Here is a 26,531-nt window from a genome sequence, read left to right on the forward strand (position 1 = left end):
AGCTTCACAGAGAGGAGGTGGATTCTTTCCTCCACTGAGATCACAGCTCATGGCCAGCAGAACCCTCTGCCAGGCCCCATCTGACCTCTCTAAAAAGCTCCTCTTCTGTCTAGGCTGGCACTCAAGAAGGGAGGACAGATACAGTAGGCACAAGTGTGTCAAAGGTGTATGTTCATTGCACTAAAAAAAAAAAATCTGGTTTTGACCAGCAGCATCTGCAGCAAGCTGCTATTTCTCTTTTCATCATGGATAGATGGGCTTGCAGGGCTCAGGTACCTCCAGGACAGGGGCAGGACGTACTCACAGTGTGGAGGGAAGGGGCCACATTTGGACCTGCTGCACAACCCAAAAGTCCATGTCAGGGAGGGCTCACTACAGCACAGGGAAGAACAAGCAAGGCCCTGGCTTAGACAGACAGGCAGTGAGTTCCCTCTCCCTCCTGCAGAAGCTTAGGTGAGAAAGAGGTTTCTCCCTCACACTGGCTGAGCTTTGAGCTGTGTATTCATGATAACACAAGGAGGAGAGGAACTAGAGATTGACAGCCACGAGAGATTTTTGTTGCTGTTTAGGATAGACCTTTCTCCATCTCTTCTTCTGTCTTTCCATTTATTCTGCACCTCCCCCTTTTTCCTTCTTCCAAACCCTTTCCTCCAGGCCAGCCCCCCTCTTCCCTTTCTCCTTGTTCTCCTTGCCTTTTCAGTAAGTGAGGAATTAAATAAGCCTCTATGGAGACAAAACCAAATAGTAGATTCTCCCTTGCCTCCCTGGCTAGGATGTTGATGAAGTTAGTGAAGAGACATCTCCTTAGGATGCTGCTTTTATTTTATTATTTAGTCCAGCATGCACCAGGTCAGGACTTTGGGAGCATCCTTAGGGCTACATGCAGGTTTGCAATAGAAGAGCTCACTGTGAAGTCCCAAAGCAGCACGTACCCAGGCACCTGTCGCCTGAAGTGACAATAACCACCCCCCAGGCACTGCCTCACACACAGAAGGGTGGGCTCTGAGCAGCACCAAGAGCTCCCCATCACTCAGACGAGGCCCACCTGGAAACAGTAAGGAAGAGGGGAGGGTCTAAGGTACCAGCCTCAGGTGTTTGGGTTTAGTAAGTAATGAAGGAACCTGAGGAGCAGCTTAAAGAAGGAAAGATGCAGAGGGTTTCTCTGCCTTGCAGTGTGCTTGGCTGGGACCATCCCTTGGTGCTGCTATCTTGTATCTGTGCCATCAGAGTAAATAAGCCTCTTCTTGTAAATGCTGACCTCGAGCTGCATAGTAAATTCTGGTGCCAGCCAAACCTGTGTTGGGTCTCTTGCAGCAGTGTGCTCTTCTCACTATGGTGCTGCTCTATTGCTTTCACCACAAGCACCAAAGGCTGTTAGATGCTTTCCTTTGGGACTCAATTCCAGGTACAGTGCAGCATCTGGTCAATTTTTTTATTGCTTGCTCTCATTCCTCACATTTCTAAAGCAGCAAAGTTTGCTGTTATGTGTTTTGCCATGTTTTTACTTCAGAGCAGACTTAATCTTCATGTTTTCCTTTCTCTGTTAATCTCAGGATTAAGGAAAAGCTGTGAAAGTATGATTTCAGCTTTTAGAAATATTCTGTGCTTTAAAATTAAAAAAAGAAAAAGAAATTAACCTGCAATGAGCAACCCTTTTTATTTAGAACTGAATTAATGAACTCCCACTGAAGATGGGCATTAATATATGTATAATTATGCAAAACCACTGTTATGCCTCTAATGAAAATTAGATTCCACCACTGAGGCTGTGTTTGGCGATAGTGTATATCTTCATTTGTGCTATATTTATTCTTTTTCCTAGCTGCATGACCTAGGATTACAGTTGCTATGGCGATAAGACAGTTTGTGAAGGAAGGAGTGAAAGGTAAGTTTGTGTGTCTGCCTGTGCTGGGGGGGGCTGGCAATCTCTGTCCCCTGTGCTGTGTCTGCCTCCTGCTACTGCAGGCACTGAAAGGCTCTGTTACACAAGTGATGGTCATTTCTCAGTAACTCAGGGTGGGTGCTCAAGCAGCAGAGCAAATCAAGTTGTTTTTTCCCTTCCCAGCAGTGTGTGTGCATAACCAGGCCATGGGTCTGCTGTGCTGGGACTGTTTTAGTGGGGTGGGGGAGCTGATCCTTTTTTGCTGCTGGCCTTGGAAGGGTTTAGAGGTGGATTCTGGGGCTACTGGGGACCAAAGTAAAACCCTTGAACTACGCTTCTGTATTTGTTGTGCTGCATTTGTGATCTTCTGTGCCCTGGGCCTGGGGGTGCTGAGCAGATTTAAGAGATGTGTAGCTGTGGTGAATTTGGCAGAGCTGGGTAAACAGCTGACCTTGATGATCTTAAAGATCATTTCCAACCTAAGTGACTCTTTGGTTGTATGAGTGACATCTTTGTCTCACTTCAGCTGAGTTACATTACCAGGCCTCCTGCTGGGGTTTGCTTTGTGGTGCTTGCAGCAGGAGATGCAGTGTTCCCCAAACCTTCCCAGAGCCAGTGCCACCTCCAGACTTGGACAACAGGCTCAGGAGTTCCTTCAGTAAGTAGTTGATAGTGGAGGAGAGTCTGTCCTTGGTGCAGCTTTCTTTGTCAACCCGGAACACGCTGCCCAAACCTCTGTGTCTCTCAGCCTTAGCTTGCCCTGTATGTGGGGGACAGGCTTCCCTGGCTTCCTGTCTGCCTCTCCCATCCTGTTTTCTCTGTCTTCCTCTGCACCCCTCCATCAAAATTGCCATCACCCTTTGCTTTAAGCACCTGGAATGAAATTCTTACCATGTGAACTCAGGCTGGCCAGCCTTCATGATTGCAAGACTGATTCAGGCAGATTTTTTTTTTCCTTGCAATTGTCTATTTCAAAATAGCTGGACAGCTTCTTTTTGTCTTTTTTCCTGAAGGAGCAATGGCTGCTATCACCAGCAACTTGAGAACTTTTCACCTGATCCTCCCAGAAGCAGTGCCTTAGACACTCTTTGCAGCTCCGGGTAGTGTTCTTCTCTCAGAATCATTGTGAATTAGCATATTAAGGGTTAGTGAGTAAGTCTCAGGCTCCCATCAATTGGTTTCTGTAGCCTTGACTATCTCCTTGGACTTGCTAAACTTTTGATTAGGTATAGATTTTCCCCCAGAGGTCTTATAACTTGTTTAACAAAAGACTAAAATGTTTTAAAAGAGTCTCTCCTCTCCTGCCCTGCTGTGCTTTGCATTTTTCCCTGAGTGAACTCTGCCTGTTTGCAAATTATCAACAGTGCAACCCCCTTAATGCAGGCAGACAGTGCTCTCTCACTCTCTTGAACAGGGGTAAGGAAAATGAGCTGTCTGACAGGGATAATCCTGTGCTTGTACTAGTCTGTCCCCTAGTCTTCCCCTCCTTGGAAGAGGAAAACTCTTCCAAGCCACTGAACTTTGCTGGGGTTCTCTCCATGTGCAGTCACCCTCTCATCCACGACAATCAGCATCCATCAGTGCCTGTATAAAATGCCTGTGTTTACAGAGTGCTGCACAACTGGGGGAGGAAGTGCAAAAACCCCATGGGCAATGCTGATTGGTAATTTGGAGAGCAGGGGGAGTTCTTGTCAGCCTTAAGGGAAGGGTGGGAGCTTGAAGGATCTGTATTTTAGCCTGTTGGAGAGTTGCTGCCACCCTCTTATGGGGAAGATATCCTTGTGGCTAGCACATTTCTAGCTCAAAAGCTGGGGAGGAGCTGGTACCCCTGCTCCTCCAGCAGAGTCTGTCTTCCTTCCAAACCCCAGCATCATGGGGCTGAGGGCAGAACAAACCTGTGGGACTGCTTAGCAAAGTGAACTCGCTTGCATCTCCTCCAAACCCCAGGGCTCAGAGGTGCTCAACTTTCCCCTTGAGGACTGTTGTAAAGTGATGTTAAATGCAGCCTGAAGATCAGGAACATGATTCTGTGTGCACAGCCTGGAAAAGCAAGGAAGAATAGAGAGCTGTACAAGGGGATGTGCAGCTCAGACAGATGAGAAGGAGCAAAACAAGCTCTCTCACATTTTTGACTTCCCTTCCTGAGATGAGGAAAACAGGATTCTGCCAGGAATCCATCCTGGCTTAATCCTGCTTCAGCTGTGCTGTAGCTCAAGATGCCCTTGCACAACAGATACAAGGTTCTGCAAGTGGAGCCAAGCAGTAGTGAGGGATGATGGTTCTTCTGGTTTGGAGGTGTCAGGGAGGTTAAATCAGCCTCCACCCTGCATCAAAACTGCTTCTCTGTGAAAGGCTTGGTCATCCTCATAGGATACTCCTTTCTGAGGGAGCAGAACCACAGAAGACCCCATATGCAGGCTGAACACACTTCTTAGGGAATTCTGCTGCCTTCCTTGGGCCTGGGTTAAAGATGTGGAAAAAAAGCTTCCTACCATATCAGGATATGGTCTTTGGTTTTTCTTCTGTTTTTGATTTTTCAGGTAGGCAACGCTCAAGTTACAAACCCAAGGGCAGTCAAGAGAGACTTTGGGGTCTTGGAAAACTGCTTAAGGGAGCAGGACCACAAGTAGTGTTCTCATCTGTCCTTCCAGTTGCAGGGAATGATGAGGGAAGAAATGGGAAAAGCCAGCAGATAATACAAGGCTGCTGTCACTGGCAGAATGTTTGGATTTTGATCATGGATCAATTTACATAACATCAGGCCTGCTGGTGATAGACACAGTAACCCTGATACAAAAGGGGGAAGGATCTTTCCACAGGAGTTAATCAGACTTGTGAAAGAGGTTTAAACTACCTTAATGATGGTGACAATAGGGTTGGGTGTTTATGGGTCAGAATCGAGGGGAAGGCCAAAACCCAAATAACAGCCAAATAACTGCTGCTTGTGCCTTGGGTGGGTGTTCACTTTGCTGGGTAAAAAACTTGCTGGATGACCAGCCCCAAAGCATGCTGGTGAATGGAATTGCATCCAGCTGGTGGCCACTCATCAGTGGTGTTCCACAGGGCTCGGTACTGGATCCAGTCTTTAAAATCTTCACCAGTGCTCTGGACAAGGGGATTGAGAGCTCCCTCAGTCAGATTGCAGACAACACCAAGCTGGGCAGGTGTGTTGATCTGCTTGAGGGAAGAAAGCACTAGAGTGGGATCTGAGCAGGCTGGAGAAAAGGAGGCTCAGGAGAGATCTTGTTGCCTTCTACAAGCACCTGAAAGGAGGTCATAGTGAGATGGGGGTTGACCTCCCAAGTGACAAGAGGAAATGGCCTCAAGTGTGCCAGGGAAGGCGTTAATATGAAATTAGGAATAATTTCTTCACCAAAAGGATTCTGAAGCACTGGAACAGGCTGCCCAGGGAGGTGATTGAGGCACCATCCCTAGAGGTATTTAAGAGGCATGTAGATGTTGCACTTGGGGACATGTTTTAGTGGTGGACTTGGCAGTGCTACATCAACAGTTGGATTTGATGATCTTGGATGTCTTTTCCAACCTAATTGATTCTGTGATCTCAGCTATGAGATGGAGCTTGCCAAGCCATGATTCTCTTGCAGCCAATGTCTGAGGTGAAGGTGAATGCCCAGAAAAGGCAGATTTATTGCATGACCCCTGGGGTTTCTGGTTAATGCTTCAGGTTGCCTTCTAGTAGGAAAGTGTCAGATGATAAACCCTTTGAGGGGAGGCATTAAGCCTCTCAGGCTTACTTGTGCTGTGGCTTCAGCCCAGGTCAGCAGTGTAACAAGTCATCAGCACTGGGCTGAGATTTGGCAGTGGTCTGACAGCTTTGGGCTTTGGTTTAGAGCTGTCAGTGCCAGGTCAGAAAAATCAATACAGTATTAAGCAGTGTCTTCATCAGCCTCTGACTTTTGCACCTCTTCCCTTAGCCTTCTGCAGGGCAGTATTGAGGTGGGTGAGATGTGTGTGCACACAAACTTGCAGTGCCTCAGCCAGCTGGGTGGATACAGAGGGCTGGAGGCAGCCTGGGTGCTGTCAGGCTGGCCTCTTCTCTGGAAGAAAACCTGCTGGAAAAAAAATCCCAGCAGGTAATTTCATGATTTGTCCTCTTCTTCTGTAAATATTCAAAATATGCATTTAAAAGGGAGCAGCTGCAGTGGATGAATTCTGAGTTGTCATTGTCCTTTACGAGGACAGCCTAGTCAGCACTCCAATATCCTTCCCCTCTCTCCAGCCCCCTGGCACCTCTGTGTGCTGCATCCTCATGCTGCCAGGGTTCCATAAAGAGCTTACAGACAGGGATGCAGCAAACATATGCTGTGCCTGTAATCCCAAATGAGCTACTCAGGTGCTTAAGGACAGAAGCAGTTCCCAGTAGGAGCAGTTGGACTGATGCAAGGTTCATGGGGAGGGATTGCATTGCCATCACAAGTTGGGCCACTAGGAGGGAGGAGTGGGCAGTAGGGTCAGAAGAGGTTGCCAGAGGTTACATCTTCAGACATCAATGCAGCAGCATGGCTTCCTCACAGTCCTTGTGCTCAGTTCACACAAGTGCCATCAAATGCAGGCAGGTCATACTGAGGGCCAACAGGGAGCCAGGAGCTGTGGATGGAGCTGTGGAGGTCCTGTGTTCTTGTCGGAGAGATGAAAGAGCTGGAAAATTTTCCTCATTGCAGGACAAAAGGAAATAGTGGCATTTGGGAGGATGCAGCTGGGTGATGAATTGCCCACCTGCTTTGTAACTGCAGTGTTTGCAGTCAGGTTAGCAGCCACAGAACATATCAAAGAGGTGGCAACTTGGGGCCTGGAGGTGTTTTGGCATTTTTGTTCTGTTTATTTCAAGAGCCATGAGATGTTGTGATGTCCCTTTGCATTGGATGCCTGTACGCTCAGGTTGTCCCAGGTCATCAAGTTTCTTCCTAGGCTCAGTTCTGGGCCAGCAGGTATGTGGTGTTTCCTTACCCTCATGGGATGATGAGGGGTTATGTGTTTGAGAGCTGCAGTGAGTTGCCAGGAAGGACAGGTTTGATAATCTGTGTACTTGCTTTTGCATTTCTATTCCTTCTTAGTTGGCAAGAAAAAGCAGCTGAAACACCTTAACCTGTTGATTTTTCTAGTGCATCCTTTTTCCTTGTCATGTGGAGAGATGGGAAGAAGAAAGGGATGCAGGAAGGACAGATGGAAAATGAGATGAGGAGTGCAGTCAGCTTTAGTCTTCTTTAAATAGCAGTTTACCAATGAGGGCAAATCCTGTGACTCCACTGTGTCTTGTGAATTTGTGATATGAAGCACACAGATAACTTTGAATGCTGCTTTGTTTTTAAAAATTGGAGTAAAGTTAAATCCATGTGAAAGATGGAAAGCCTTTCTTAACCCCAAAAGCAAAGGAGAGAGTTCAGAACAGCCTACCCTGCAATGTAGTAATGTACCCTGTAACCCTTGTACTCACTACTGGGAAGTGTTTGACACCCTGAGACTCCTGCTGAAAGCAAATAATTTGTGCTTACACATTGATGGATGCTGGGAGCATTTGGTATCTCTTTTCCTGTATCGTTTTCAAGCTCCTATTGTCTTTGTTCTTTGGCTCTTGTGTCTCAGGATAAATTCTAGTGTTGAGCTTTTCCAAAAGTGAGAGAGAAGCAGCATGTCAGCTCTTCCTGCATCAGCCTCTTTGGCATGCCTAAAATACAGCACCTTATACAAAGGACATCTGATCAAATTAAGAGATGGCAAGCTTGGAACCAAGCTCCAGATCATTGCTAAGTAAAAGCATGCTGTAAAACTAACTCCCTGTTCCAGCACACCACTGAAAGCAAGACCTCTGCAAGATCCATTTGTGCTTGCTGTGTGAGATCTGACTGAGAAAATCCAGGTATTTCAGATTATGTAATATTCACTGATATTATGCTAAACTCTATGCTTCAGGCCCTTAGGCAGTTCCTATTTACAAGAAGCCTGACAAGACTAACAGAGAAGACTGATGCTTTTGCATCATTTACCTTCTCTGTAACATCAGGCAGTGGTCACAGGAAGACCAAACTGTGTGAATGGCTTGACCTGGGACAGTGGAGCCATGCTTTGCCAGAGAGCTGTGTGTCTTCTTCCCTTCCTCCTACCTTCCTTGTGCCTGCCAGAGATGTTTACAGGAAGATGAACTGAACTGGAGGTTGGCTGATCCATGACAAGGTTTAGAGTTCCTGTTACAGATGAGTGAGCAACTGACAGAGTAAATGGAGATTACAAGGTTGCAACCTGGACCTCTGGTTGGGTAATTTGTACATCTTCCCTTCAGGGGCAGGTTGAGGTGCCTGGAAAGGCGGAGGAAATCCTTTTTGGAGGTGGAAACTTTTTTTTTTTTCTATCTCTCAGCAGTTCCCTGGGAACCAGAAGCAGGTTCCCTGCTGGGGTACCAGGGGCATTTCTGAGACAAGCTAAAACCCACCAGCTCAAAAAGCAAACGAAATAGCCTGTGCTTTGGGATAGCAGCAGTTCAGGAGGGAAGGCTGAAATTGAGTGTCAGTTGGCTCCATTTGTGGGTCCTGAAAGGTGGCTCTAATGATGTCACACTAGTAAGGACAGTGTAAGGTGGAGAAGAAGGGAGGGAAGGGAGGTTTAGGGTGGTGAGAGCAGATATAACCTGGAGTAATGATGTGAGAAACAGAGCCTCTGGATCAGCAAGGGATTACTGCTTTATTAACATCTGGATTAGTGTCCCAGGGCCAGAGAGTGCAGAATAGACTGTACTGAGATATTCCTTATCAGATGGTGCTGACTGACTCGTGTCTGTCCCAGTAAGCTCCTGGTTGAGGAGGTATTTTCTGTGTTCAGGAGCAAGAAAACCAACATGGAGATGAGAAATTATAAGAGGACTTGGAGGTGAAGGAGTCGCACAGCAGTTGTTCCTTGAATTGGAAGGGCTCTCTTATTTCCAGATAAAGTCTCTCAAGACATAGCTGGAAATCTCCGGTCTTTGATTATGATAGCTTTTATTCCAGCATCTTTCCATGTTACTATTTATACTTCAAAGGTGAATTCAGACTAGTCAAATCTACTTTGTCTACAGGTTTAAAATGTCTGGGGATATAATTTTAGCCACAGAAAACAGTCACCTTATTGATATATCTGTGAATGAGGAAGAGAAACAGACTGTGTAAAGGAAAGAGAGCAAATATACTTGCAGCTGTCCTGTAATTGTGCTGTGAGGCTGGAGGAGGCAAGGACAGAGACAAAGGTGGCAGAAAGTGATATTGCTTCAGCAGGGCCTGCACCTCACTGTGAGCCCATGCCTCAACAGACAGTAGTGTTGTGATGAGACACCAGCCCAGATATCCTGTTTATTTCCTGCTACTAGCTATACAACATTCTCAGGGAAAAGGATATGGAAAGTGACTTGCCTCGGGAAACTCTGGCTGGGAGGAAGGATGAATAATGCTTGTGTTTCTATTGTCTTCTGAGCCTAGTAAGTGTAAAGAGGCAAGGGGCTCCCTGTAAGAGGAGTTCTGGCTCCAGTGCTGTGATAGGCTGTAGGGGGATAGACTATAAGAAAATCAAGATAGTGTAGAAAGTAATCTTACCCCTAAGGAGTGGCAGCTGGGCCAATTATCAAAGATTAGGAACAGGCCTGACTTTACCAGGCAGCTGTAACCAGTGAGAAGAGTGCTATAAAAGAGTGGGGTGGCTGCTTGAGAAGGGACCTGGAGTCAGTTGGCTGCTTTGTGAAGAAGAAAGAGTCAGTGCTCTGAGGAGATGCCCACGAGAAACACCAAGAAGGTATGAAACTTTTGTGATAAGGAGGCAACAGTATGGAACCCCTGCAATAAGTTGACAGCAGTAGGCCATTAGCAGTGCAGTGTATTGTAAGATAAAGCATAGTTCCCAATGCAGGGCTATTACCCTTGCTCTGTGAAATAGATTTAGGTTCTGCTGTATCACAGGTGGTGTTACGCTAACCACTTATAACCAATGCACTTTGAGGCTTGAAACGGCAAATCACCAGAATTAGGGCTTTTCAGCAGAGCTGACTCCCCCAGACATCCATCATCAAAGGTTTCTGAATAAAATGCTGGTCACTTCAATATGTGAAATTTGTTATAATGCAAATATTTGAGAGCTGGGCACTTGAAGGCAGTGAGGAAAATGAAGAGCCACCTAAGAGCAAGGCTCCTGCCTGTAATGTGCATTTTGTACTGGAGAATGCAACAAAAATTTTCTATGTGAATAACACCAATTACCATTGTAATTTTGGATGAGTGTGGTGGCCTGCCAGCAACCTTTGTGCAGATCTCCAATAGCTAGAGGGGGTCATGCACCTTAACTAGCTAATGTGATCCACATCTGGGAATATAGTACCACCTTCTCCACACAATCACACTGGATTATGAGGGACTTCATTCCCATCATGCTAGTAACTGCAGTATTTAGAGTAAAAGCAGCCACATCCTGTTGCCTGACTGGCCTCTCTCTGAAACTCTACTGAGTGCTCCTGGCCCAACAGAAATGTTAGAAGCAGTTTTGTGCTTGAGCTGTGCTCATACCAGTTGTTGAGAACTACAAATCTTCACCAGGCTGCAGTGACTGATGTTAAGCTTTGTGGACACTTTTGAGGGAAGGCAGGTGATTCAGAAATGAATGTTGACCACTCACTGGGTATCACCTGGGTCCTCTCTAAGGCTAGTAGAGACATTTTGTTGCCAGAGGTACTATATTTTCACTTAGAGGTACACTTAAAGGCTGGATCATTAGTGATGCTATGATATCTTCCCCATGAGTTTGAATGCAATCCTCACTGTTCCTCTGAATTTCACCTAGTGAAAGTGGTGTACTGCTGACTTGGCATTTGTTCTGTAATCCAGCTAGCACGGTTGCTTTTCATTTTCCTCTCTCTGACTTTGCTATATAGTTTTATTGTCTGTGGTTATACAACTTAGTTCTGAAGTGAAGCCAGCTATATTTCAGCTAGATGAATGATCCCTATATAATATGCATATATGGCGGCAAAGCGCTTTGGATAAAAGACGTTAAAAACCACAAGTTATTATTTTGCCTTTTCCTGGATTTTGCTTTGTCACATGTTATTTAGTAGCTTTGCTGAGGTTCTGTCTCAATGCATTGCTGAATGAAGTGTTCTGAACAGTTTTAGGACTGCTGGTGCGTTTTATTAATTGCTTTCTGCAAGTTGTTGTTCCGTCTGTTTTTAAACTCCTTGTTTCACAGACATAATGAAAAATAAAAGTTTTAAACTGAAGTTTTAGCTATGAAGGCAGGGAGGGAAAGAAAGCTCAGCAAAATATTTGGCCAATCTTAAGCTCAATGTTGGGGATGATGTCATACCAGAGACTTTTCACAGTGGGGTAGAGGAATAATAATAACTGAAAGGGAGCACAATGCACAGTGTTCCAGGAAGGACAGAATATGCCAGTAACCCATATGGGTCTCTGACAACTTCTCAAAGAAGGGTTTTGTAGACTGAGATTTGTTCTGACAGCAGTGTTTTGAAAATGTTTAGGACCCTTGCCATCACATTTCTTTTAAGTCTGATTGCCTTATGTGACACATTCTCAGCTGCTCTAAGTTGCTCCCCCTTCATCACTCAGTGATGTCTCGTCGGTGTACATCAGCAGAGGATTGACCCTTTGCTTCCAGACATTGCCTTGAGCTGGGCTGGGATCACAAGTCATTATGAGCCAGATGAGAGTGTGCTGAAGGGAAGACATAGGCTTATGATAGGTTGTGGTGAGGACTGACCCAGTAAGTGGAACTCATTTATTTTGGATTTATTACTAATTCCAGTTTCTCTGTATGATTTTTGTCTCAGCACATATCTTCTGAGACAGAAAATCTTGTAGCTACTGAGACCTCTGTGCTACCCTTTGTAAGAATTGGGCTGATGTTGGTTCTTATGTACTGGCCAGAACCATTGTAAGAAATTGCACTCATCCTTGCAGAATTCCCTCTGCAGATATTTAATACTCATCTCTGCTGCTTGTCATAAGATTACTGTGTTATAGTTATGTGCTGCTTAGTGTTTTATCATAACTCAGGTATAAGACTTTCTCTGGGAAAGACCTTTTGAAAAGTCCTTTGGTATCCATTAGGATGAAATGTGCCACAGAAATGCAAATCATGTCACTGGCTGCCAAGGAGCGCTTGGCCTCCAAAGGGTGTCCTGCTGCCTTACTGAGAAGGGGGAAGAGGAGGCCAGCAGGGCAAGGCAGAGGAGAAACTGGGTTTTCCTTTTCACTTAGAGGACTCTTACTGGCAGAGTGGCATGGTTGGTGTTACAAAACAACAGAGAGGTAGAGTTTAAAGATTTTATGATTCAGTTTTTGATGCAGTTTAGTCAATTGCCAGGTTGCAAAGTTCAGACTGGGGCATCTCTTAACCCATGCCAGAATACTCTGAGTCATCTCTGTAATAAGTTTAAAAAAGACATTTGAATTTTTTGTAAATTTTATATTATCTTCATCCAGTCTGAACTTCAACTTATGATAGTCACCCAAGAAATGTTATTACTGAGTGAGCCTTTGTGTTGACAAGCTGCATTTTTTCCTGAATGGTATCCTATGCACCATATTTTAATTTTTGGCTGGCTTGAGGTCAGATGGGTAAATATGCTTCTTAGTGCTTCAAGGATTCCAGTGCAGATATTAATTTCATCAATATGAAGTGCTACAGCCTACAGCAAGTCTGGCCATCACAAGGATCGTGAACTGAGGGTATTTGCTATGTGGTCCTAGAAAATAAATCCTAATCTTCTAGGCTAGGCACAGGCTTCAGGCTGTTCTTAGGCAAAAGGAAATATGTTCAAGTCTTGCTAAATGGAGCGTTGCCCAGTGACATTGGGAAAGCAAAGAGTGGACAACTGCCTTTATATCATGTATGTCTTGAACCTACCAATGCATGTGTGGCAATCAGGAAATGTGCAGGTCTTTAGGCAGGAATTCTGATTCATTCAGCCTTGCAAATGTCTCCCTAATGGAGTTTGCTTGAAGCCATGTGACCTTGAAAATGGAAGATCCTAAAAAGTACTGCCTAATGTCTAACAGTTAAACTAATATAGATGGGGACAAGTGTGCACTATGCTATGAATGAGGATTGTTAACCCCATTAAAACTCAAGCTTATCAGAGAAGGGGCCTTTTCCCTTGGCAGAAGTGTTTTCCAACAATATTAGGCATGTCCATCTTACAAGAAGATGTCACAGCTGAGAGAGGATTTGAAAATATTATTCTTGCTCACATATGTGAAGCGTGTCTTATAAAGATTTGGGTGCATCTGCAGTGTTTGCTCATTGATAAAGCTACACAGATTATTTAGCAAAGACTGTTACACTCTTGCTAATACTGTATGTGCTTCTAATATGCCAAGTGCTATTAAACAACTCTGGTGTTGTCAGAGACCAATTTTTATGAGAGCTGCAATGAGATACTCCTAATCATTTGTAGTATAATCCCTCCTTGTCAGGACAACATATTGTGCCTCTGAAGTAAACATTCCTGCTTAAGTGGAATACTGTCTTATACGTTCTCTCAGCCAGTTGGCCCTTATGACTGCACAACTGCAAGCGTACATGTGCATGCAGCATGGAGAATTGACGATGCCTCTGTGGTAATGATTTTAACTAGCTTTGCATCCAGTTTTGAAGCCTTTTAAATCCCCTCAGTAACAAAGTCCATTCTCTTGATTGTTTGTATGATATGTGGCCAATAAACCATATTTCTGGCAATTGAAAGCTGTTTTGATGAAAGGAAACCCTAATATCAACTATGCTGTTTGCTTTTTGCAAATGCTTCTTTCTCAGGCTCTATCTGAAAAGTGACTTGGCCAAGAAGTTCAGTTTTGCAAGAATCCTTGATGATATGCTGGCATGAAGCATGACTTCAGATCAACTTAGGAAATGGGGTTTTTTAAGCATTTGCCAAGGCTTCTTCATATTTTTGTAATACTGACTGCAGACCTTAAAGGCAAAATTTTTCAGATCATCTGGCACTTACCTAACTTTTCTCATCCTCACCGGCTTAGATTTCCACAGAGCAAACTCTGGAGAGCAGCAAAGCCTCCCTCCCTCAACACCCTATCCAAAAATTGTTCCTTAGGCTGGTGGTGCTAGGCTATGGAAAAGGGAGTGATGTTCCCAAGTCCTGTCTCGGTTTACAGAGCTGGCAATTGTTCAAGCTGCACTCTTGCAGACAGATTATGTTCCAGTAGCTGAACACTTGGGTCCAAAGTGGTTATGTGTTCTCCCAGTACTCTCTGTGAATTTGGGGAGCTCTGCTGAGCCCTTCTCCCTCTACAGGGGACTGCTGTGCTCTGCCCAAGAAGTAGTGGAATTTGTGAAGAACCTTAGCCCAGTTTTACATTCAATGGAAAAATTAACGTCTAATTGCAGATTTCTCTAGATCTCTAAACTAATTTCCTGCACATAATATTTCTGCAAAGTGGATTCTGGAAAATGTTCCTTGTGCTTTAACAATTTCAGAAATAACTTCAACTCTGTACAATGATTCTTCAACAACTGTACAATGGTACAAGGTGCAGCACAAGGGTCTGAAATGGCATGAAAATAATGTTTTTTCCTATGTGTGTTATTAAGAGGTTATCTTCTTGGTGTTGCTAGATCAAAAAAGCAATGTTATTTTTTAAAAGGAAGCCATACTGCAGGGAAAAAAGAAATTCTCCTTTTCTTCTCGTGCACCATCTTCTTGCCAGGAATCTATTGGTTAAACTGGAGAAAAAGGCTGGGGGGAGTGTAGAGTAAGAGAGAAAGTATGAGGATGTTCAGATTGTATTCTGTATCTCTTGTGCCTCAGATGTTGCCCTTCACAGCATTGCTTTGTGTCCCCTGCAGCTGTGCTCTGAGCTGAATCAGAAGCTGCTGAAGCAGCCTGGAGTAGTCTTTCTCTTAATAAGAGCAGAAGCATATCCAGCCTGCTTTTCTCTTGCTTTCCCTACCTACCCTTCCAGCAGAAGCGAAAACATGAAATTAAGTGGGTCTTCTTCCCTGCCTAACACCCTGCAGCCTTCCATGGATCTTGCTGCTTAGCCCACTCACACCAGCACTACAGTTTAGATGCAGGAACAGTTTTCTGGTATGAATGTGAGCCAAGGCCAGGGACTGCAGGTGTCCCCATGTCAAGAAACAAGAGGCCACCCCCAGTGCAGTGTCTGTGTTCTGCTCCTTGCCCATGCTCCTGGTGGGCTGTGCTCAGTCCGTCATGGTGACTCCAGCATGGCCTCCTCGCACAGCGTCAATGTGCCCACTGTAACACAGCTGAGGTTTCTCTAGGCAGTGGCAGGAAGCCCAGCTGCAGCCCACAGAGGTGTGCCCCAGGTAGATTAAGCCACAGGCAGGAAATATCTGTGAGGACAGCACGGAGGCTCAGCCGTCTCCATGGTGTCCTGCTCACTGTCACCTCTGTGGAAGCCAGGCCTGCAGGGGCAGCAGTCTCCATGGTGTCCTGCTCACTGTCACCTCTGTGGAAGCCAGGCCTGCAGGGGCAGCAGTCTCCATGGTGTCCTGCTCACTGTCACCTCTGTGGAAGCCAGGCCTGCAGGGGCAGCAGTCTCCATGGTGTCCTGCTCACTGTCACCTCTGTGGAAGCCAGGCCTGCAGGGGCAGCAGTCTCCATGGTATCCCAGTTGGTGTCACCTCTGTGGAAGCCAGGCCTGCAGGGGCAGCAGTCTCCATGGTGTCCTGCTCGCTGTCACCTCTGTGGAAGCCAGGCCTGCAGGGGCAGCAGTGGCGTCCCAGCTGCAGGCCCAGAGGAGCAGGGAGCTGAACAGCCCTGAGCCCCATCTGCAGCTATCAGTGAGAGCAGTGCCTGCTGGGCCTGAGGCAGGGAGGCTTTGTTGCAGTCTGTACTGCCGTTGTCCCCTCCCTGGGGATGGCATTGTCACTGTGTTGTCAGGGTGGTGGATTGCTGATGGCTCACTGCAGCAGTCAGCGTGTTGCACGGTGCAGTGCAGGCCTTTGAGGCCAGACATTGGGAAAGACAGCTCACAAAGGGAGATCATTGTTGGCACAGCTAGGGCTATAAAATGTCAGTGGGAGAAGTGGCCAAAACACAATGGAAAAAAAAGAAATTTTTCTCCAGTTCTTTGCCAGGAGATGATGTAATTCTTCTAGTGTGGGTTGACCTTTGAGAGAGTGTGACATCAGAGGCCTGGAGATTTAGCCATGGTTCTCCTCTTTACCAAAGGACACCCAACTGGGTTGTTCTTGGACCTATTCTTTCAGCTCCACTCATACAATGAGAACTTCCCACAGAGAAGTGCTTTGTCAGGCTAAATTCAGTGATGTCAGTGATGGCACAGAGATGATGGAGGGCATCAAAAGAATGTGGTTGATTCACCAAAATTTGTGTAGTACTGGGGAGTTCAAGGGAAAATCACTCTGTTACACTTCTCTCTCTGGTCTGAATTAATTCAGATGGGTATGTTATGACATAATTGTGTGTGTATATCTATATATTTTTATGTCTATATATGTATATTTATAATTTATTTCAACAATGTGGAAAAACTAATAATGTATCTGGATGTATCTAGTGTAGAAATCTATAGGTTTCTCTACCTCTTTGCAAAGGACATTAGATTTTTTTTCTTCCTCAGAATGTAGCTAGTGGTGATCTTCCTCTTTCCATCTAATCACAAAGAAATCTTCTGTTTTGCTTAGTAATTGAAATTGGCATTTTTGCTTTTGCTGCTCACAGGCACTGCACCACAGGAATCAATACAATATCTGACAGTAACAATTGATTTGCAGCACTTGCACCCAGACTGAGGATTTCAGGGATCAAACACCTTGAGAGAAGAGTAAAGTCACTTTAAATTGAGAATTACCACAATTGTGACTTCATTATACTGTAACTCTTGCACATCCCAGCAGCACCTTGAGAGCTCCTGTGCTTGTTGCTTTGGTACTGACAGCTGAGGAGCATAAGCCAGTCACATTCTCAGTGTATGCAGGCACAATGTAGGCAGCAGCTGGCTGGAGGTGAACCCAAGCTCAGTGCTGGGTTGCTCCTTCACTCAAGCAGTTGTACCTTGGTGAGCTGGCAGGGACAGGACAGTACGACCTCCAAAGACGGACTGAAAGGAGTTAAGAAAAAAGTTTCTTCAGTTGTCTTCTTTTACTGAAACCATACACGGAGGTCCGTCAGCAATATGATCCTTAACTGTCACTAATGAATGAATGTCAGTGGCAGGGTCATTAGATTTTCAGATGCTGGTTCCTTCCTCCTTTGTCATGCTGGCAGCAGCTTTCTCTGATGAAATGTGCAGTACATAGCTTTTCATTAAATTTCTGTTTCTATTCTCAATGGGATTGCAGTAGATCACAGCATTTGGTGGTATACTCCAGGCTTCTTTAAACTGGCAGGGGGGAGTCATGGATAAATGAAAGGTGGAAAAAGCACAAAATGCTGCCATAGATGTCTAGATCAAACAGGGTAATGCTTCCACTGTTTTCAGCACTTCCAATCTAAGATATTCCTAGCATGCTGTTCTTTTGCATATATTGGTACTATGCAATGTGGCCTCTTCAGATGAAGAAGCAGGGATTAATGAGCCACACAGAAACTCTAATTTGTCTGGGTTAGAGGAGATTAGTTTTGTTTAGACCATTAACATAATTAATCTTGAGACTAGAAGTGTTCATCTAGTATTGCAGACTCACTGGGGTTTTTTTCAGAAGTTGTAGCCCAGCACTATTAAATGAGAATTTCAAAATATGTTATATTTCAAAATGGGATCTCTGTTCTTTGAAAGTATTTAGAAATTGTGTGTTCTACAATTATGTAGAAAAAAAAATGCCATTGCTCTAATAATTTGTCCCACTATAGTGTCTTGAGGGACTCCAAACTGGTCAGGTCCTCTGAGAGCTCCAAATCAGGGGCTGCATATAAGGTTTACTATGTTAAGGACAGAAGGCAAAAAAAAAAGCCCAAGTAACTTGCAGAGCTGTAAATACTAGGTTGACTTGGTGCCTTTCTGTCCCATCATACTGTGTGGGGAAATATTTATGTCTTTTAACATCTTCTCTTTTCCCCATTGCTAAGTCTTTTATCCCTCGTAATAAAAAGAAGCTGAAGTCAGACCATGGGAATAATTTTTGGGGCAACAGAAGGGGACTGCTATGGGTCTTAGAAAGTACTCATAGTGACTAAACTGCTGCCTGTAAGGGACAAGAGTTATGGTATACAAGCTTCTTGTCCTGTCAGGGAAAGCCATTTTCCTTGCATTTTGTGGGGCAATTACTGGCTTGGAGGAAAACTAGAAAAAGTGGGGCTGATGAGAGAGGGTCCAACTCTACTCTATGAGACTCCTAAGAATGAGTGTGAAGTTACACCTGCTTCTGTAGCTGTGCACCTCCAACCATGCAACAGCTTTCCTTCCTTACCCTTCTTGAGATTTGGGATCAATGCAATACAGTTAGATCAGCCTGCAACGGGCTTGGCTTTAAAAATTCTGTTTCAAGAGTCATATGGTTACAAATCTATCTGAAAAGGTATAAAATATTAAGGCACTGGTGTTAAAATAAGTGTACAGACTGACTCTGCTATGGGAAAAAAGTATTTGCAAAAATGATACTGAGATATAGCTTGTGTTGGTCTTTGATTTAGTTTGAGGGAATTCAGAAACTCTTATGGAAACATTTTTTAATGTGGAGCTGCTAAGCAAACTTGTTCTAGCAATTTTCCAAAATGGAGAGTTGTGCTTTATAACTTAGAAATGGGGTTTTATTTCCAGCTCTTTGAGAGGAATGGGAGGAGCAGCTTTCCTCCTGACATTTACTTTAATTCATAAAAATTACAGGCATCTGCCAAAATATCCTAAATTGTGGAGGAGGTAGAAATTGGGTCATGGAGAAAGATTAATGTCGAACAAAAATATTTGCCAGTAGTTTTCTATGAGAAGGGGAAAACTGTGTGCTGCAGAAGAACTGTCTGGCTGTGGGTTTTTTTTTTTTTTTTTTTGCACAACCACATCTGGCTTGTTGCTTTAACAGAGAATGAAGAGAGGGGGGTAGAATCTAGATAATTATCTTTGTGCTTGTTTGCTCTTTGTCCTTTATGTATCTATTAGATCTCTGTCACCATGATATTTTCTGAAAAATCCCTTCACCAGGATTCTTCTCCTGAGAAGCCTCAGAAAAGAAATGCAAACAATAATTATCTGATGGTTTTGAATGTGTTCTGGAGGTTGCTTACCAGCAGGTGCATCTTTGATCAGTTCCATATGAATTGTTTTTACTTAATGACCAATTCCAGTACAGCTCCCTCAGACTCTCTGGTCTGTCACAGGTTTATAGTATTCATTCTTTTCCAGCCTTCTGTCTGTATCTTTCCTCTGTAGTTTAATATAGTTTTAGTATATAATTTCTTATATCATAAAATAATAAATCAGCCTTCTGAGAACTTGGAGTGAGATTCTCATCTCTCACCTTGTCCTGGGACCCACAGCACCACAGCAGATCTCCATGTCCTGTCTTGCTGCTTGAATTTATTTTGGGCATCTTTTTGTTCAGGGAGAGGAAAGGCCAAATCCCCATCAGACATCCCTTCCACAGGGGTCATGTCTTATAGATGCAAAAAGCTTTAGGCAACACACTAGCAGTGGCCTCAGCAGAAACCTTGGAGCTGTTCCTCTCAGTGGAAGGAGGGAGCTCTCACAGGCTCCTTCAGACGGGGTTTTGTAACCTGCAGGGTGGAGTGTGCGATTTGACAGAGGTGGAGCTGCTCCACCAGCTGGTGACAGCTGTGGGATTGAGGACCTGTCGCTGGAGAGCAATGAAACAGTCATCTCTTAAGGGTAGCCTGAGGGTATCAGAATAGGGGAAAGAGGATTGAGAGTTAAATGGAAGCTGCTGTCAGCAAAAGTGCCTGGAGATTTAATGAGGATTTGGTTTCTGTTTCCCAGAGCAGCTATTCACCTACAGGAAGAAAAAAAAGAAATCCTCGAAAAGTCTAGGCACAGTAGTCTCACTTGTCACAGTGTGCCACACTAACCTTGGCACAGTCCCAGGCTTGATGTTGGCCTCACCTATGTCCCAGAAGTGCTTACCCAGCCACAGCATACTAAACAGCAGCATATCGAGGTGCAGATTTACAAGCAGAGCAGCTGCTGGCTTCATGAGTCGCGTGTGATTTCCTCTCCCTCTCCACCTGTGAGTTTTATCTCCTACACCACTCCTATGAGCACTGCCTTTCAACCCAATGACAAGATTACACCGAGGACTAACTGTGCAAGTGGGAACACCACCTTTATATCCTTCCTCTACCTCCTAGGGCCAGCTGGGGATGTGTTCAGCCTCTTAGGTAATTAATTATGCTGGCTTGAAATAACCCTTCAGTCATTTATTACTGTTCGGAATATTTCTTCTTTGGGATGCAGGAGCGTGTTGGAAACAGCTGTAATTCCCTGCCTGTGAAGGAATGCAATGAAGTGTCTTTTTAGATGAGTTTTATGGCTCCTTTTCACCAGGAGATATGACAGAGTCCTCGTGGGCAGTGATCTGCCCTTGTCACGCTGTAATGTGCTGATGCACGGCGCCAGTGCATAACTAGGCCCTGGTCTGACTTGTATGAGAGAGCACATCAGATGCAATCATTTTGTGAGATTATGTTAAGTATTTTTATTATTATATTATGCCTATTAAAAGAATATTCATCATTTTAATAGAAATCCATTTCTTAATTTCAAAGATACTTCAGATAGATGTGGATTTAACCTGTCACCTTGGCCTTTTCCAGCAAGCAGTATTGGCTTTTTGACTGTGTACTTCCAACTGCCAGTAAGGATACAGGATGCTTTTTTTCCTTTTTTTTTTTTTTTTTTTACAGTCTATTTGAGACAAAAGCTTCTCTTCACTTCTATTGTAATGGCTTCTCTTTTATTCTGGGTATGTACAGAATTTTCTTGCTGGCAATAATGTCTCTCTACTGCAACAAAGTGCATTTTTCAGCATCTTCAGAGTGGCCACTCTCCCTAGGATGCTCTGAAATTATTTTCTGCATGCTGCAAAACAGCCAGATGGAGGATATGAAAATTTATCTGGCAGAGTGCCCTCTCCTCCAGCAGCACAAGTGCTCTGAGTGCCACTGCCATTCCTCAGTGGTGAATGGTGCTGTGGTGTGGCAAGGAGAAAGCAAGAGGCACTTCCTCAGCTCAGCTAACAAAACAAAGGCATTTTTTGTTTTCATGTCAGTCTAAGAACATCTCTCTCACTTTGCCAAATTAAAAAGTATCATTTTGAACATTTTCAATCCTTAATGTCTAGAAATAACTGAAAGGTTTAGAATTCCTTCAAGGATAGAGGGGTCTGGGGCAAAGAAGGGCTGGTTGTGTCCCTGATGAGGCTGCTCACGTAGTATCAGTAACTGAAGTGGTTTGTGTTTGTCATTGGTAAGCCAGAGCCTCTGCACAGAGTTCAAATCACCTAAGTGCACACGAATGCATTGCCTGATTTTGAAGTGCTCTGTTAAAGATTGTTACTCATATTCATTACTAGATTTTAGCCTTTAAGAAAAAGACCTACTGTTGAAAAATGATGATTTAAATTATAATGATTACTTAAACCCTGGACAGCCTGAACTGTCTTGAAGCAACTTAAGTTATTCAATATTGTACTCACCTGGGGAGACAGTAAGAACTGCCTACAGCACAAAAGGTGATGCTGTTAACAGACACTAAACTGTGAAGGGGTAATGTTGTTAGCTGAGCTAGCAGAGAATTCTCATCCAGCAAGCCCTAGGAAGTAGTCTGGGAGTGGGCAGATTTAAGAAATCCATGTAGCATTGACTGTGTAAAGTCCTCTTGCCCTGGAGAAAGGCAGAGAGATTTGCCAGATGCCTGCACACCGTCCCAAGAGGAAGGAGTTGGCTTTAGAATTGCTTTGCTCACTAAAGCGTTTCCAGAGATTGAGAGGCATTGAATGAAATAGGCTAGATGGTCTTCACAGGAGCTTTGCTGCTGTGTGGAAAAAGATCCCTGGCTTTGGGTTTTGATAGAAATCCTGACATTTTTTGACACTGGCAATCAGGGATCGAGCAAGATGGGTTGTGTGTCTCCTTTGCATGCTGACTGCTTCTTGGATGGAGGATTCAGGGTGGTGTAGGAAGCTGGGTTTGAGGCAATATTATCTCCTTTTTCTGTTTAAACCCCCTGCTTGAGAAGTAACTTGGTTTGTCTCTGAAGGGCAGGAAGTGGCACCTGCAAGGCAGCAAATGAAATAATGTCAGAGTAAGAGAATGTGTCACAGGTGGGGTGTGGGGGATGTTTTAATTGTGTGGGTCAGAGTGTAAGTGTCTCAACATAAAAATGATCGTGTATTTTGATGTAATCTGCAAATGGGATTGTGCCAGAAGAACATCTGACCTGACAAATCAGATGGCCAGCTAGCCCCAGTACTGCTCAGGGACCTTCTCAGACAGAGGTGGTGCTTTTAGTTATGGTGATACTGATTAGATTATTTCTCATGCATGTATTCAGTCACTTTTTTCATTTAGGTAAACTTCTGATGTTCCTAACATCCTTTGGCAAGGAGTTCCACAGATCATCTATGCCTTACTGAAGGGGCTACTGTTTGGGTTTTTTTAGTGTCACCCTTGTTTGCTTTTGTATCCAAGTCATTCCTCACTTCCTATTTTACCTGCAGGGTCTGATGCCTCTCTCTAGCTTTCACAGTTCTGTTACATGACTCTGGGGATAGCTTGGGGTGGGGATGGTGACACATCAAAACAGATGCAATACGCAAAATGTGGGCACATCATAGATGTGTACAGGTGCATTAACAGTGATCCACTTTGGTCCCTATTCCTTTCCTAACTGGTCATGCCATTAAATTTAGTTTCTGGCCACTGATGAACAGTGAACTCACTTCCGCACTTCTCTTATGATGCTAAGCCCTTGCTTCAAAGGAGTGATTGTCAAAACTACTCACAGTGTGTGTAAAGTTGTTGGTTTTCCTCATGGAGGGTGCTTTACCTACACTGTACTCCCTCTGCCTTTTTATAACACTTCTGTTCAGTATTTTGGCAGATCTTTGTTGTCCATCTTTGTCTTTAATAATCCGATTAATTTATGCTTCTCAGAAAAGTCTGTCATTACATGATATGTTTTTTTCCTAGATCATTTCTGTATATGATGAGTAGGACATATCCCAGTGCAGATTCCAAAAGGATTTTTTTGGTGACCCCTTTCTTCTCCTTTGCCTGTTACATGATCATTTGAGTTACATTATGCTATGGCAGGTAACTTTTTTTAAGAATCTTAGCTGAACATCTTGTTGAATTCCTTTGTATTTCTGCAGGAGGAAGATTGGAGATTCCCACAGTGAGTATCTGCTCCAGCTGTGCCATGCCGCAACTGGGCAAAACTGACTGCCATCAAGTAGTTCTTTAGAATAATTTAAGGGAAACTGAAATGAACAGCAAATTGCAATCACTATAGCAAATTGCACATAAATATAAGTTGCTAAATCTGAGTTTATTTTCCATTAATAGAGCATCAAGAATCAAAAAGAGTTTCTGTTTTGTTATTCTGGTGCTGGATTACCTAAGAAAAAATGATATTTAATATTGAATTCAGTGAGATTTAATATTGCAATCAGAAGGATAGTCCTGATGTACTTAAATGGGGCGAGGAGGTGCCTCATCTGTAAATATTCACTGCTAAGCTATCTTAACTAATCAGGATATAGAGTTTACATGGGTATAATCTTAAATTTATGCTTATTCTATGCATTCAGAATGTGTTCTGTTTTCTAGGGTATTAAACTCAAAAGAGTCTTGATTCCTCACTGATATGATCGGAAATTTAAAAAAATTATGTTGTTGAGTCCTGACCGAGGTGATCAGAGGATAAAGCCTGACCTGCTGATAAACCATATGGTACTCTATTATATTATAATGATGTCACTCCCTTCCCCCTACACACACAGTGTCTGTTAAGGACTCATTTCTTAATACTAAGTGAACCCAGGTGGCCTTGTGAGTGACCCAAGTCTCTTCTTTGGTCTTCTCCAATAATGCATGTTAAGATCACTGAGATGTTTGTGTGATGTGAAATGTGCAACTGGAATAAAACTGCATGACACACTTCCAGTCAGAGAGACACTGACTCCACAGGAGGAAAGTAAAATATACTAAATGAGATGAAAATTAATCATCACTCCCTATATATTATTGACTTATTCCAACTCCAGTCCTATCAACAGAGAATTTTGTGCAATTTTATGAAAAAGAGAGAGGTGAATGAATACTTATAACTGACATCAGAAAGGGATATTGCAATAAGCTTCTACATGTTCAGAAATTTAGGAAAGTGAATTTTCTAGTTCAGCTAGATAAATTACTTGGAAGCCACCTCCTTGCCTAATAAATGAAATTATGTAAGTCTTGTCAGTTACGGTACAGCTCGACAGGTTGGAAAGGTTTGAAATGTATTCAGACTGCTGTGTAGTCTAAAGATCCCTGTTGCCAAAAAGTTACCTACAAGCAGTAATATTGATGAAACAGGTTAGTAAAAGAAAAAAAAATTAATATAGTGCAGCAGTGGGGCACATCACTCTCCAACATGCCTTGACAATCCATAGCAATACAGGAAACATTGTGTTCGGGTAATTGTTGCTGCTTCTCAAGATAAATCAATTTGGGAAAATTAAGTGTGGGGTGACATGAAGGCAATAGCAATTTATCATGCCAATACTCTTGGTTCTTTCTGAAATAAGGCAGTACAGCTAAAAAGGCTCTTTTTAGTGAATTCTGATGAAGTTCAGAATGATTTAGTATTCTCTGGGATTTTCTTTTATTATTGAATTTTTAAAAATATTATAAAACAGCTATATTTAAGCTAGCTAAATTGCCATGGATTAGACTGTCTTATTCTCCTGCTAAATGGTCTGTGTTTACAGAGAATGGAGGCTTTTCTTCTTTTAACTTAGTTACAGTCAGGAAGACCCTGATGGCTTCATTACATTTGAGCCAGGACAGAACTGTGCAAAATTTATGTCCAGGAGGACAGTGAGGGTTTCATTGTCATGGGAAAATTGTAAATACAGTTTAGAGGTTAGGAGTCTCTTAGCAATTTTATTTAACTCACTAGCTCAGGGAGAATGGTAACAAATCAATCAAACACAACTATGAAACAAGAGTGGTAGAATACTCCAGAAAAAAACACATTGTTTTTTATAATTTGAACACTTTTTAAAAATACTTTGTAACTATTGAAGTTGATTTTTATTATTCAGTATCAGTATGCCACTGTGAAGATAAAAAAAATTTTGTCCATTCAGAGTGAATTAAGATGTTCCCAGACAATTATTTGTAATAGGATCAGAGGATCATTTGGTGCCAATAGTTCCTGACCAGCAAAACTATGAGAAAGCTTTCTTGCAATGGCATTTGGAGAAAAAAAAAAAGTGAAATTTTAACCCAATTCATCAACAAAATAGATGCTTTCCACAGAGCTGCAATCCAGCATCTGTATAATAATAACCCTTTATGAATTATTTTTCATTAGCTGTTGAACCAGAATTGCCATTATGGTGTTCCAATGCAGTGCCTGATTTGCTGAAAAAGATTTTCCTTGTGTATCTCAGAGTGAGAAAAATAAGTACTTGCATGGTGTCACTACTGTGGGGTTTTATGATCAATGCTCTAGGAAGTGAGCTCAAGTGATCAAATTATTGCAAATTAATATGCAGCTTCTGAACACAGGCCTCTCATCTCATCATGATTCATCATCCTGTGATCTTTTGAAACAAACAGGTCTGCTAGTCTTGGTTAGACAACAGGGATAACAGCTGATTCAATTCTTTTTTATATCAGAAAGAGAGCAAAAAACCTTTCCAGAAACTTCAGGAAAAATAACTCTCTTATAAAGTACAGTGGCATTTATGCCATGTGTTAGTAACTGACTTAAAGACATTAGGTGAACTGAATCCCAGGAGAAGATGGAAGTCATTCAGAGCTGGCTTTTTCCTGGTAAAAGCACCCATGGGATCACAGAATATGCTTTATTATTATTTCCTGAAGAATAGATATTCTGCTGCTGCTCCTCTAGACAACAACCTTGAATTTTTTTTGGAGAAATATTTCAATGTTAAGTAAGATCTCATGCCTCACGTTTGTTCTGTCCTTTGAGAAGGTAATTCCAAGGCCCACACTGAAAGCATTTGTAAAATGGCACATTTCTTTGTCCACCCACAGTTAGCCCTGAACACTGGCTGCCTTTGCACATGTGAAGGGACCTGTCAGTACTGGAAGGACAAAATATATTTTTTTGCCAATTAATGTAATGCACTGTGGAGTGACACAGACTTTGGGTTAGTTATGTAACTCCTTTTAATTCAAACTGTCAAATTGTCAGTGCTTTAATACATTGTAATACAGGTGATTTACAGGAACATTTGGCATGCAAATAAATACCCATCATAGTTTGGAAATAATAAACTAAAACCAACCAGTAAAATTGATTTTGCTCAGCCTCTTGCAAAAAAAAAAGTTTTTCTGTTTATTCTGTTGTGGTTCTTAATGGAGCAATTCCTACCAACACATTGAGTTCCAGCCAGAGTACAGAGTATATGCATTAGCAATGAAGTAAAATAGCTAGTGTTTGTTTATAAACTAAGCCACAAACATCAA

At 43.1% G+C, this 26,531-nt stretch overlaps 1 long non-coding RNA gene across 2 annotated transcripts; it reads left to right on the forward strand.

The window, feature by feature from the left end:
* Nucleotides 1-1,197: 1,197 nt before the first annotated feature.
* LOC131558195 (uncharacterized) lies at nt 1,198-26,452 on the forward strand. Of its 2 annotated transcripts, XR_009274788.1 has the most exons (5): nt 1,198-1,228; nt 1,315-1,405; nt 1,823-1,885; nt 23,198-23,220; nt 23,655-26,452. It is a non-coding gene; the product is annotated as an uncharacterized LOC131558195 (long non-coding RNA). The 2 variants fall into 2 exon arrangements; XR_009274787.1 differs by having other exon boundaries at nt 1,209-1,405.
* Nucleotides 26,453-26,531: the final 79 nt, after the last annotated feature.

The sequence above is a fragment of the Ammospiza caudacuta genome, chromosome 5 (assembly GCF_027887145.1).
Source record: "Ammospiza caudacuta isolate bAmmCau1 chromosome 5, bAmmCau1.pri, whole genome shotgun sequence".
Classification (NCBI taxonomy): domain Eukaryota; kingdom Metazoa; phylum Chordata; class Aves; order Passeriformes; family Passerellidae; genus Ammospiza; species Ammospiza caudacuta.